A 10532-nucleotide genomic window follows, 5' to 3' on the forward strand; every position below is an offset into this window, starting at 1 on the left:
AGTGGTGTCTTTTGCTGTGATGTTAAAGTGAGAGTTGTTTTGAGTATGTTTGGTGGGTTGGAAGATGAGTAGTTTAGTTTTGTTTGGGTTGAGTATTAATTGGGCATCGGATAAAGTTTCAACAGAGGAAAAGGCTTCCTGTGTGACTTTTGCAGTTTGGGTAGGGACTGGGCTGAGCAGATGATGGTTGAGTCATCTGCGTATTGTATGAGTGTGCCATGTTTGGTGGCAGAGGCTAGATTATTGGTGAAAACAGAGAAGAGTAAGGCTCCAAGGATAGATCCTTGGGGAACCCTTATGGAGATAGGTAGTTGGGGAGATATGTCATTCTGCCATACAACAGATTGTTGGCAGTCAGACAGGTAACTCTGAAACCAGTTGGTGACTGATTGAGAGAAGGATAGGTTACTGAGGACAGAGATGAGTTGTTTGTGTGGGACCATGTCAAATGCTTTAGATAGGTCTAGGAAAGCAGCAGAGGAGAGATAGCCATTGTTTTTATGCTGAAGGATAGTGTTAGTAAAGGAGAGTAAGGCAGTGGTGGTGCTATGGTTTGGTCGGAAACCATGCTGAGTATTGGAAAGGAGGTTGTTAGTAAGGAGGTAGTCTGAGACCTGAGAGTGAATGCATCTTTCTAGTATTTTGGAGAGTGGAGAGAGAATAGCTATGGGGCGGTAATTGGTTAGTTCTGTGAAGGGGCCACCTTTGTGGAGAGGAATTATATGTGATAATTTCCACAGTGTGGGAACGTAACTTTTTGACAGAGATCCATTAATTAAGATGGATACTGGGTAGGCCAGAGGATCAGCTGTGATTTGTAGGTATTCACTTGGGAGGTTGTCTGCTGCTAATTTGGTGGGCTTAAGTTTAGTTAAGAGTTTTTTTATGTTGGAAGTAGGCATAGGAGAAAATGAGAAGGCAGTGGGGAGATTATTAGTTGAAGGTGTGGTTGGTTGTGTTGTTTAGCTAGTGATAGTATGGTTTGTTTGAAGTGTGTGTTGAATGAGGTAGCAATATTTTCAGAGGAGTGAGGGATGTTAGGATGAGGGGTACTGACTTTACCTGGGTGGAGGGTAGAGTTTATGGAGGACCAGAATTGTTTGGGGCTGTGTTGGGAGGAGTCTAGGGGAGACTGGTAGTATTGTAATTTGTCCTGTTTTATTAGCTTTTTGACTCTATTGTGTAGTTCTAGGAATTTCTGTCTAGTTGAGGGGGTTTTGGTTTTGCACCAGTGCTCACAGGCTTTATCCCTGTTTTTCATTTCTGACTTAGTGGTTTTCTGTAGCCATGGGGAGGGTTGTGCTTTGGTTCTGGAAAGTCTTATGGGGGCATGGCAATTAAGGATGCTCAGGAAGGTAGTATTAAAACATTCAACTGCGTCATCAAGACTGAGGTACTTTAGAGGATGTCAGTTGAATTCTTTTAGGGATGAGATGAATGTGAGTGGGTTAAAGTTTAGTTTTTTATGTATTTGACGGTAGATGACAGGTTTAGCTTGGTATAGGTATTTTTTTGAGTAGGAATGTTGGGGAGTGATCACTGAGGCTGATAAGCAGCCTGTTATATATGACTGGGGGCTCTTACTGACTAGTTTCCAATCTAGGGTAGTGTGCTTGCTGGAGTTTTTATTTATCCTGGTTGGTGACTGGACTAGTTGGGTGAAGCCATGAAGGTTTACATGATGGGTTGGATGGTTGCCAGAACAGGATTGCCAGTAAATATTGAAATCACCTAAAATTATAGTTTCTTGGGGGAGATGGTGGGTAGACGAGCTGAGGAGGTTTTCTAGTGGAGGGATGTTTTGGCCAGGTGGGAAGTAGCATCCAATTATGTTGATGGTTTTGTGTTGATTTATTTTGAGGTTAGTATATATTATTTCTTCATTGCCTATTTGTGGATCTGATGATTTTAAGATCTGGATGTTTAGATGTTGTTTAAATATTATAGCTACACCACCTCCTTTATTGTTTAGCCAGTGTACTCTTAGTATTCTGCAGATGCCGCGGTGGTATGGCGGTAGCATGTTACCTCACAGCAAGAGGTTCTCCTGTTCAATTCTTGGCTAGGCCTGGGAGTGCCCTCTGTGTGGAGTCTGCATGTCCTCCCTGTGGTTGGGTAGTGTTCGAAAGACATGCGTGCGTAAATGGACATGCCTTCGTTGAAGGTTGGGCGTCGAGCTGGCACCTCGGCGTTTCATAAAAATCTACTGACAATCATTAGCAGACCCAAGGTCTGCTGTGGCGACCCCTTACTAGGAAAAGACAAAAGACAAATAACAACAACTCTTAGTATGCTGTAACTGGTAGTGAGTATTTGCTCAGTGGTATTGTGAGGATTTAGCCAGGTTTCTGTCAGGATGACTATATCTAGGGAGTACAAGTCTATGGTGGCATGCAGTTCATGGACTTTGTTGGATATACGTCTAATATTTAGGCTTAGTAGAAAGAAGTCACTTAGCTTTCTATTGGCTGCAATATGGGAGATGTTGTGGTTTCTAGTCTGATTATTAGGATTGGGGTTGGAGATGGTAGGGTCAGGGTTGGGGTGGATGTCTCCACTTAGGGCTAGTTTTGATATGCATGAGGTTATTAGGTTTCTGAGTTTTGAATCTGTCTGTTTAACAGGGAAACTTTATGATTGTGCTCTGTAGTTAATAGGTATGGTAAAAGGATTACTATGTTAAGTTGCAGGGATGCTTTATATTTGAGTAATATAGTTGGTAGAATATGTGGGGGTGCATAGGGATGGTTCTTGAGCTGGTGGGAGGGGAGCTGAGTGAGGGGGAGACATGAGTGGTGGTGTGACCGTGGCATCTGCAGAATACTGTACAGTGGTAGTGGTTGAGTGGGGGAATGATGGAGCTTTGGTAGGATGTAAGATATGCAAGGAGAGTGTATGCAGTGAGCATAGGTAAGGTATGCTTGTACATGTTAGTTGAGGAGGTGTGATAGTAGTGGGAAGATGGAGGAGGTAGTGTTGGGTTAGCCCTGTGGTTGGCTATTGGAAATATGGGTGGGGGGGTCTGTGAGTGTAATAAAGGTAGGAACACTGGGGGTGGGAAGTAATAGAGAACAGGGTGGGGAGAGAAGTGGGTAGAGACCCTGTTAGTAGCTCTTATGAGGGGGCTGGAAACAATCAAGTAACAGAGTAAACTGATAAATGAACATATGATAGTGACAAAGGGTGCCTGCCACAGGTAATATTTATTAACTTTGGGATTGGCTTAAGGTAATAAACAGGGAAGGGGGAGGGGAAGAACAAAGGTGTGAGCAGGCAGTTCTTTTGTACTGCTGCTAATGAGCCAAAGCAAAGACAAGTTTGTGTTTAAGAAACAATCAGAATTGACCAAGGACTGCTCTGAAAATGTAAGTCATTTCTTAAGCATTTCTCAGTTGGAAAAACAGGATAACCTTGTATCAGTAGGCTGCTGTGGTCTCAGTTTAAATTAACAAACACACAGTATTGATCAGTTATGGATACTATTTGCTAACAGAAGGGAATAAGAGAGAAAGTGGAAGATGAGTGTGTGTGTGTGTGGGGGGGGGGGGGCTTTGGGGGTGCTGCTTACAAGCCAAAGCAGAGTGCTCTCCAGGGGAAAAATGAATATTGGCTCAAACAGGTAGACACATACTCAAACGTAACTTTAGCTGTTTGCAGACAGTTCAGACCCAGACTGTGCTTTTCTTATAAGAATGATAAAGGTGGTCCCACAGTTGAATACTTAAAAGTGGTGTTACCTCTAGAAAAGAAGTGTTCAGAGAGGAGTAAGCACTTTTGAGATGGTAAAGATATATCATAAAGATTACAAAAAACAAACTGAGCATATAGCTACTGCATACAGGAAAATATGTCTTGAACCAACTACTGGTATATGGAGATACTGAGCACATTGGAAAAACATCTGTTAGAAGAAACCTCATCAGACAGTTATGCAGTCACTGATAAAAATATAGTGAGCAACACTCTGTCTTGCGTCTCTAATGTGATTCTATCCACCAGTAACAGCACAATTATATAGAAATGATTAGACACCAGTATGAGCTGTCTACACATAACACATTTACATAAATAACAGTAGAGAACAAGGTGCAGCTATGCAAATTGACCATACTATTATACTAAACACAACCTGGTCCAGACAAAATTCTAGCATGCCATAGTAACTTCCAATAATAAAGCATAAATCATATTAGATGTCTAACACAATTCAACATAAATGAACATATACAGTTGTAAAATGTCTAACACAATTCACCATAAATCGGCATATACAGTTGTAAAACACTTACTGAAGAGACACTGAGCTCCTCATGGGGCCTGTAGCAGAGTGGATTGTAATTTTAAAAATGGTGCCTGCCACAGGTAATATTTATTAACTTTGGGATTGACTTAAGTTAATAAACAGGGAAGGGGGAGAGGGAGAACAAGGGTGTGAGCAGGCAGTTCTTTAGTACTGCTGCTAATAAGCCAAAGCAAAGACAAGTTTGTGTTTAAGAAACAATCAGAATTGACCAAGGACTGCTCTGAAACTGTAAGTCATTTCTTAACCAATTCTCAGGTGGAAAAACAGGATAACCTTGTATCAGTAGGCTACTGTGGTCTCAGTTTAAATTAAGAAACACACATAGGAAATCGATGCTCCACACCTATGGTCACCCCCTCATTAGTCAGGTCTAACCATAAGCTAATCACCCTTAACATCCACATCTCACCCTCACCCTCCAGTAAGGAAACCTCCATAAAAAAATTCTCTAAAGCCAACTTCATGCTACTCAAGTCAGAAGTGACAAACTTCATGCCACCCATGCAGACGGGAACTGAAAGTTCAACTGCAGAATCCTATACTAAGGCACTGTCCAAGCATATCCACTCATGCATGAATTGTGCCATTCCAAATAGAACCAAGATGCTCTCATCCAAAAAAAGGAAGCCAATCTGGTGGTCTCCTGCTATAAACAAACTTTACAACAAAAGGAAGAAACTGTTGCAGAGGAAAGTCCCAGGATGCAAAAAACTCCCTTACCAGCCTCAGTAAGAAACTGAGATCCCTCATAAAATCCTCCGAAGCTAGTTACGAAAATAAAATTGCCAAAGATTCCAAAGACAACCACAAGGCATTCTATAACTATGCCAAGAATCTAAATGGCAATGCTCAGATCTGCTCTGAGCTAAAACAGAATGGCATTAAATATACTGATCCCAATGATATTGCCAATATCCTGGCAGATTGATTCAGTAGCAACTTTACCCCCTCTCACCCCCTAAATGGCCTATCTCAATACCTGCAGATTGACAAATTCCGGTAATAATGGCCACACAGGTAAAAAATGCACTCTCCAAAGCTAAGAATACAGCATCTATGGGACCAGATGACATCGTGGGCTGTGTACTACATGAACTACAATATGACTTGGCACCTCACCTAAGTGTCATGTTTAATCATAGCCTCACCTCAGCTTTCGTGCCCATTGAGTGGCACAGAGCTACAGTTATCCCACTCCACAAGGGGGGATCCACCTTGGATCCCAGAAACTACCATCCCATCAGTCTGTCGAGCCTTTTCTGCAAGGCCACGGAGCGTATTGTCATGGAACTTATAAACAAAGACATTGGCAACCTTCAAACACTGAACCCCACCCATTTTGGGTTTGTGAAGGGCCAATCTTGTTTCCTGAATCTGATTGACTTCTTCGAATCATTCTCCAGAGCCATGGAAAAGGGTAAGGTGGTCCACTCAGCCTGTCTAGACTTTGCCAAGGCCTTTGACACCATCCCCCACTCTCGAATCATAGATAAACTTACTAAGCTGGGCGTTAATCTCTATGTCACCCAATGGGTTGCTAACTGGCTTACTGATAGAACCCACACTGTAAAGGTAGCTGACTCTAAATCCAGCTCCAGCCAAGTGGAGTACCTCAGGGTTCAGTCTTGGGACCGCTCTTGTTTGGCATCTACTTCTCTAAAGTACAGGCCAACACTAAGGGACTCAGGCTAACAAAGTTTGCAGATGACTGCAAACTGGGAGCCATTATTGAATCCCCAAATGATGTGGATACTCTACAAAAGGGCCTTACAGGAACAGATGCTTGGTGCCAGAGCCATGGGCTCAAGCTCAATGCCAGGAACTGTGTAGTTATCCCCATTTGGGGAAAAAACATGTACCCATGAATTACCATATAGGTGGCAGTACAATAACCTCTGAAAGTGTGATAAGAGACTTAGGGACACAGGTGGACAGTGGTCTCACCTTCAATAACCACATTGCCACAACAGTCAGGAAATCCTTCTATGTGGCACACCTGATCAAGGGCTTTTCATCCAGAAAAAAGGAGGTCATTGTTGCATTGTACTCATCCCTCATTAGACCCATTATAGAATACAACGCCCCGTTTGGTATGTACCTCTCAAGACATCTGCAACAATTGGAAAGGCCACAAAAATACCTCACTAAAAGAATCAGAGTTCTAAAGCAGATGCCCTATGCTGACCGCCTTAAAATACTCCAGCTATACTCTGCCGCATATTGTTTACTCAGAGGCGATCTCTGCTTAACATACAAGGCCATGTCAAACCCAGAGCTGTTGGACATGCTACACTTAAAAAAAATCTCAATCCCTCAAAGCCGCACACTCCAGGGATCTAAACCTTGTCATCACAATAAACAAAACATGCTGGAGGGACAGGTTCCTGACCCAGAGACTCCCCAGACTCTGGAATAGATTTCCCATACATGTCAAGCAGAGTGCCTCTTCAAAAGAAACCTTGCCGATTGGATGGGAGAAAGGAAATTCACTGCAGGGATCATGTCAGTCACCCTGCTAGACAAGGGTCCAGTGTAGTAAATAGTGTGGGAAGAAATAGCCAGGGAATTGTTATGGCTAGGCTTGTATAGGCCCTATGGATAATAGCCTAGTACCAACCTATGAACATGTTATGGATACTATTTGCTAACAGAAAGGAATAAGAGAGAAAGTGGAAGATGAGTGCGTGTGTGTGTGTGGGGGGGGGGGGTGCTGCTTACAAGCCAAAACAGAGTGCTCTCCAGGGGAAAAATGAATATTGGCTCAAACAGGTAGACACATACTCAAAGGTAACTTTAGCTGTTTGCAGACAGTTCAGACCCAGACTGCGCTTTTCTTATAAGAATGATAAAGGTGGTACCACAGTTGAATACTTAAGAGTGGTGTTATCTCTATAAAAGAAGTGTTCAGAGAGGAGTAAGCACTTTTGAGATGGTAAAGATATATCATAAAGATTACAAAAAACAAGCTGAGCAAATAGCTACTGCTTACAGGAAAATATGTCTTGAACCAACTACTGGTATATGGAGATACTGAGCAAATTGGAAAAACATCTGTTAGAAGAAACCTCATCAGACAGTTAAGCAGTCACAGATAAAAATATAGCGAGCAGCACTCTGTCCTTGGTCTCTAATGTGATTATATCCACCAGTAACAGCACAATTATATAGAAATGATTAGACACCAGTATGAGCTGTCTACACACAACACATTTACATGAATAACATTAGAGAACAAGGTGCAGCTATGCAAATAGACCATACTATTATACTAAAAACAACCTGGTCCAGACAAAATTCTAGCATGCCATAGTAGCTTCCAATAATAAAGCATAAATCATATTAGATGTCTTACACAATTCAACATAAATGAACATATACAGTTGTAAAATGTCTAACACAATTCACCATAAATAGGCATATACAGTTGTAAAACACTTACTGGAGAGACACTGAGCTCCTCATGGAGCCTGTAGCAGAGTGGATTGTAATTTTAAAAATGGTGCCTGCCACAGGTAATATTTATTAACTTTGGGATTGACTTAAGTTAATAAACAGGGAAGGGAGAGAGGGAGAACAAAGGTGTGAGCAGGCAGTTCTTTTGTACTGCTGTTAATGAGCCAAAGCAAAGACAAGTTTGTATTTAAGAAACAATTAGAATTGACCAAGGACTGCTCTGAAACTGTAAGTAATTTCTTAACCAATTCTCAGGTGGAAAAACAGGATAACCTTGTATCAGTAGGGTACTGTGGTCTCAGTTTAAATGAACAAACACACAGTATTGATCAGTTATGGATACTATTTGCTAACACAAGGGAATAAGAGAGAAGGTGGAAGATGAGTGTGTGTGTTGGGGGGGCTGCTTACAAGCCAAAGCAGAGTGCTCTCCAGGGGAAAAATGAATATTGGCTCAAACAGGTAGACACATGCTCAAAGTTAACTTTAGCTGTTTACAGACAGTTCAGACTTGGACTGCACTTTTCTTATAAGAATGATAAAGGTGGTACCACAGTTGAATACTTAAGAGTGGTGTTAGGTCTAGAAAAGAAGAGTACAGAGAGGAGTAAGCACTTTGAGATGGTAAAGATATACTATAAAGATTACAAGAAACAAACTGAGCAAATAGCTACTGCATACAGGAAAACATGTCTTGAACTATCTACTAGTATATGCAGATACTGAGCTAAATGGAAAAACATCTGTTAGAAGAAACCTCATCAGACAGTTATGCAGTCACAGATAATAATATAGCGAGCAACACTCTGTCCTGGGTCTCTAACGTGATTCTATCCACCAGTAACAGCACAATTATATAGAAATAATTAGACACCAGTATGAGCTGTCTACACACAACACATTTACATGAATAACATTAGTGAACAAGGTGCAGCTATGCAAATAGACCATACTATTATACTAAAAACAACTTGGTGCAGACAAAATGCTAGCATGCCATAGTAACTTCCAATAATAAAGCACAAATCACATTAAATGTCTAACACAATAGAACATAAATGAACATATACAGTTGTAAAATGTCTAACACAATTCAACATAAATAGGCATATACAGTTGTAAAACACTTACTGGAGAGACACTGAGCTCCTTATAGGGCCTGTGGCAGAGTGGATTGTAGTTTTAAAAATGGTGCCTGCCACTGGTAATATTTATTAACTTTGGGATTGGCTTAAGGTAATAAACAGGGAAGGGGGAGGGGTGAACAAGGGTGTGAGCAGGCAGTTCTTTAGTACTGCTGCTAATGAGCCAAAGCAAAGACAAGTTTGTGTTGAAGAAACAATCAGAATTGACCAAGGACTGCTCTGAAACTGTAAGTCATTTCTTAACCATTTTTCAGGTGGAAAAACAGGATAAACTTGTATCAGTAGGCTACTGTGGTCTCAGTTTAAATTAACAAACACACAGTATTGATCAGTTATGGATACTATTTACTAACAGAAGGGAATAAGAGAGAAAGTGGAAGATGAGTGTGTGTGTGTGTGGGGGGGGGGGGGAGTGCTTACAAGCCAAAGCAGAGTGCTTACAAGCCAAAGCAGAGTGCTCTCCAGGGGAAAAATGAATATTGGCTCAAACAGGTAGACACATACTCAAAGTTAACTTTAGCTGTTTGCAGACAGTTCAGGCCCAGACTGCGCTTTTCTTATAAGAATGATAAATGTGGTACCGCAATGGAATACTTAAGAGTGGTGTTAGGTTCAAAGTTAACTTTAGCTGTTTGCAGACAGTTCAGACCCGGAATTGTTTTAATTTCAAAAGATAAAGTTTCAGGTAGATTTAATTTTTTATCTAGCCAGGTAGTTAAGAAGACATTTATCATACTGTTTCTCTACTTTTCAGATATATCATAGATTCAAATGCTACTTTGTCTCATTCTTTTTTCTAAACCATCATTTTTTTTTCTGAGCCAGTTATTTTCTTTTAAAAAAAATTCAGTCTGAGACTCGCCTTCAGTTATTCTTCTTTCATGACAATTCAAAGTGTTTCCATGCTGCTGATTTGTGCACCTTGTTGTTTCATATTCATAAGAATTTCAAAATGTTTCATCCTCTTTATCATCTTTTCTTTGAAACTTTCTAGTTTGGTATCCAGTTTGTCTATTTTTAGTAATATATCCCGCATACTAAATATTATCGACTAGATGTATTTTTAACACAAAAATCCTGAGTACCCATTTCTTGAGTGATTCACATTGAAGTTGCTTCTCTCTTAACCAAGCAGTTGAAATTCTGACAGAAAAATTATAGGTTTTGAAGAACTTGAAGCTATAAAATAATATTTTTCTCTGACTGTTAATGAATAAAATTAACCAACAAGTACTTCCAAATTTTAATTTTTTTAATTACATTTTCTGTCAAAGAAAAGTTTTTAGTCACAGAGCTTTCACCAGTTGCTGCTCTCAGTAAGAATCTTGGTCATGCTCCAGCATTATAATTGTTTGTGTTAGTGGGGCTAGACTTTTGGTTTGATTAGGATTTGTTTCTGTGTTTTATGAATTATCTAATAATGTTATTGATCTTAGGGTGTAGTGTGCCATGTGAATTTGTTTTGAGGTGCTATAGCCTATCTTGGATGGAGTACAAGAAATTATAGAGAGTGAAGAGGGCAGAAATTAGCTCAGAAGACTTGTAGAAGGCAAAGGTGTCTATATTTCTGAGCTCAGTAAGATGGCCACATCCAGAATTCTCAGGGACAGTTCTACTTTAGATGATTTGTG

General features: G+C 40.5%; 1 long non-coding RNA gene across 1 annotated transcript; it reads left to right on the forward strand.

The window, feature by feature from the left end:
- The first annotated feature begins 3647 nt into the window (after positions 1-3647).
- On the forward strand, positions 3648-9547 carry LOC122804068. The gene is made up of 3 exons (XR_006365165.1): positions 3648-3701; positions 8301-8336; positions 9512-9547. It is a non-coding gene; the product is annotated as an uncharacterized LOC122804068 (long non-coding RNA).
- The last annotated feature ends 985 nt before the right edge of the window (positions 9548-10532 follow it).

This window comes from Protopterus annectens, chromosome 6.part0 (genome assembly GCF_019279795.1).
Source record: "Protopterus annectens isolate FY-2018-M chromosome 6.part0, PAN1.0, whole genome shotgun sequence".
Lineage (NCBI taxonomy): Eukaryota > Metazoa > Chordata > Ceratodontiformes > Protopteridae > Protopterus > Protopterus annectens.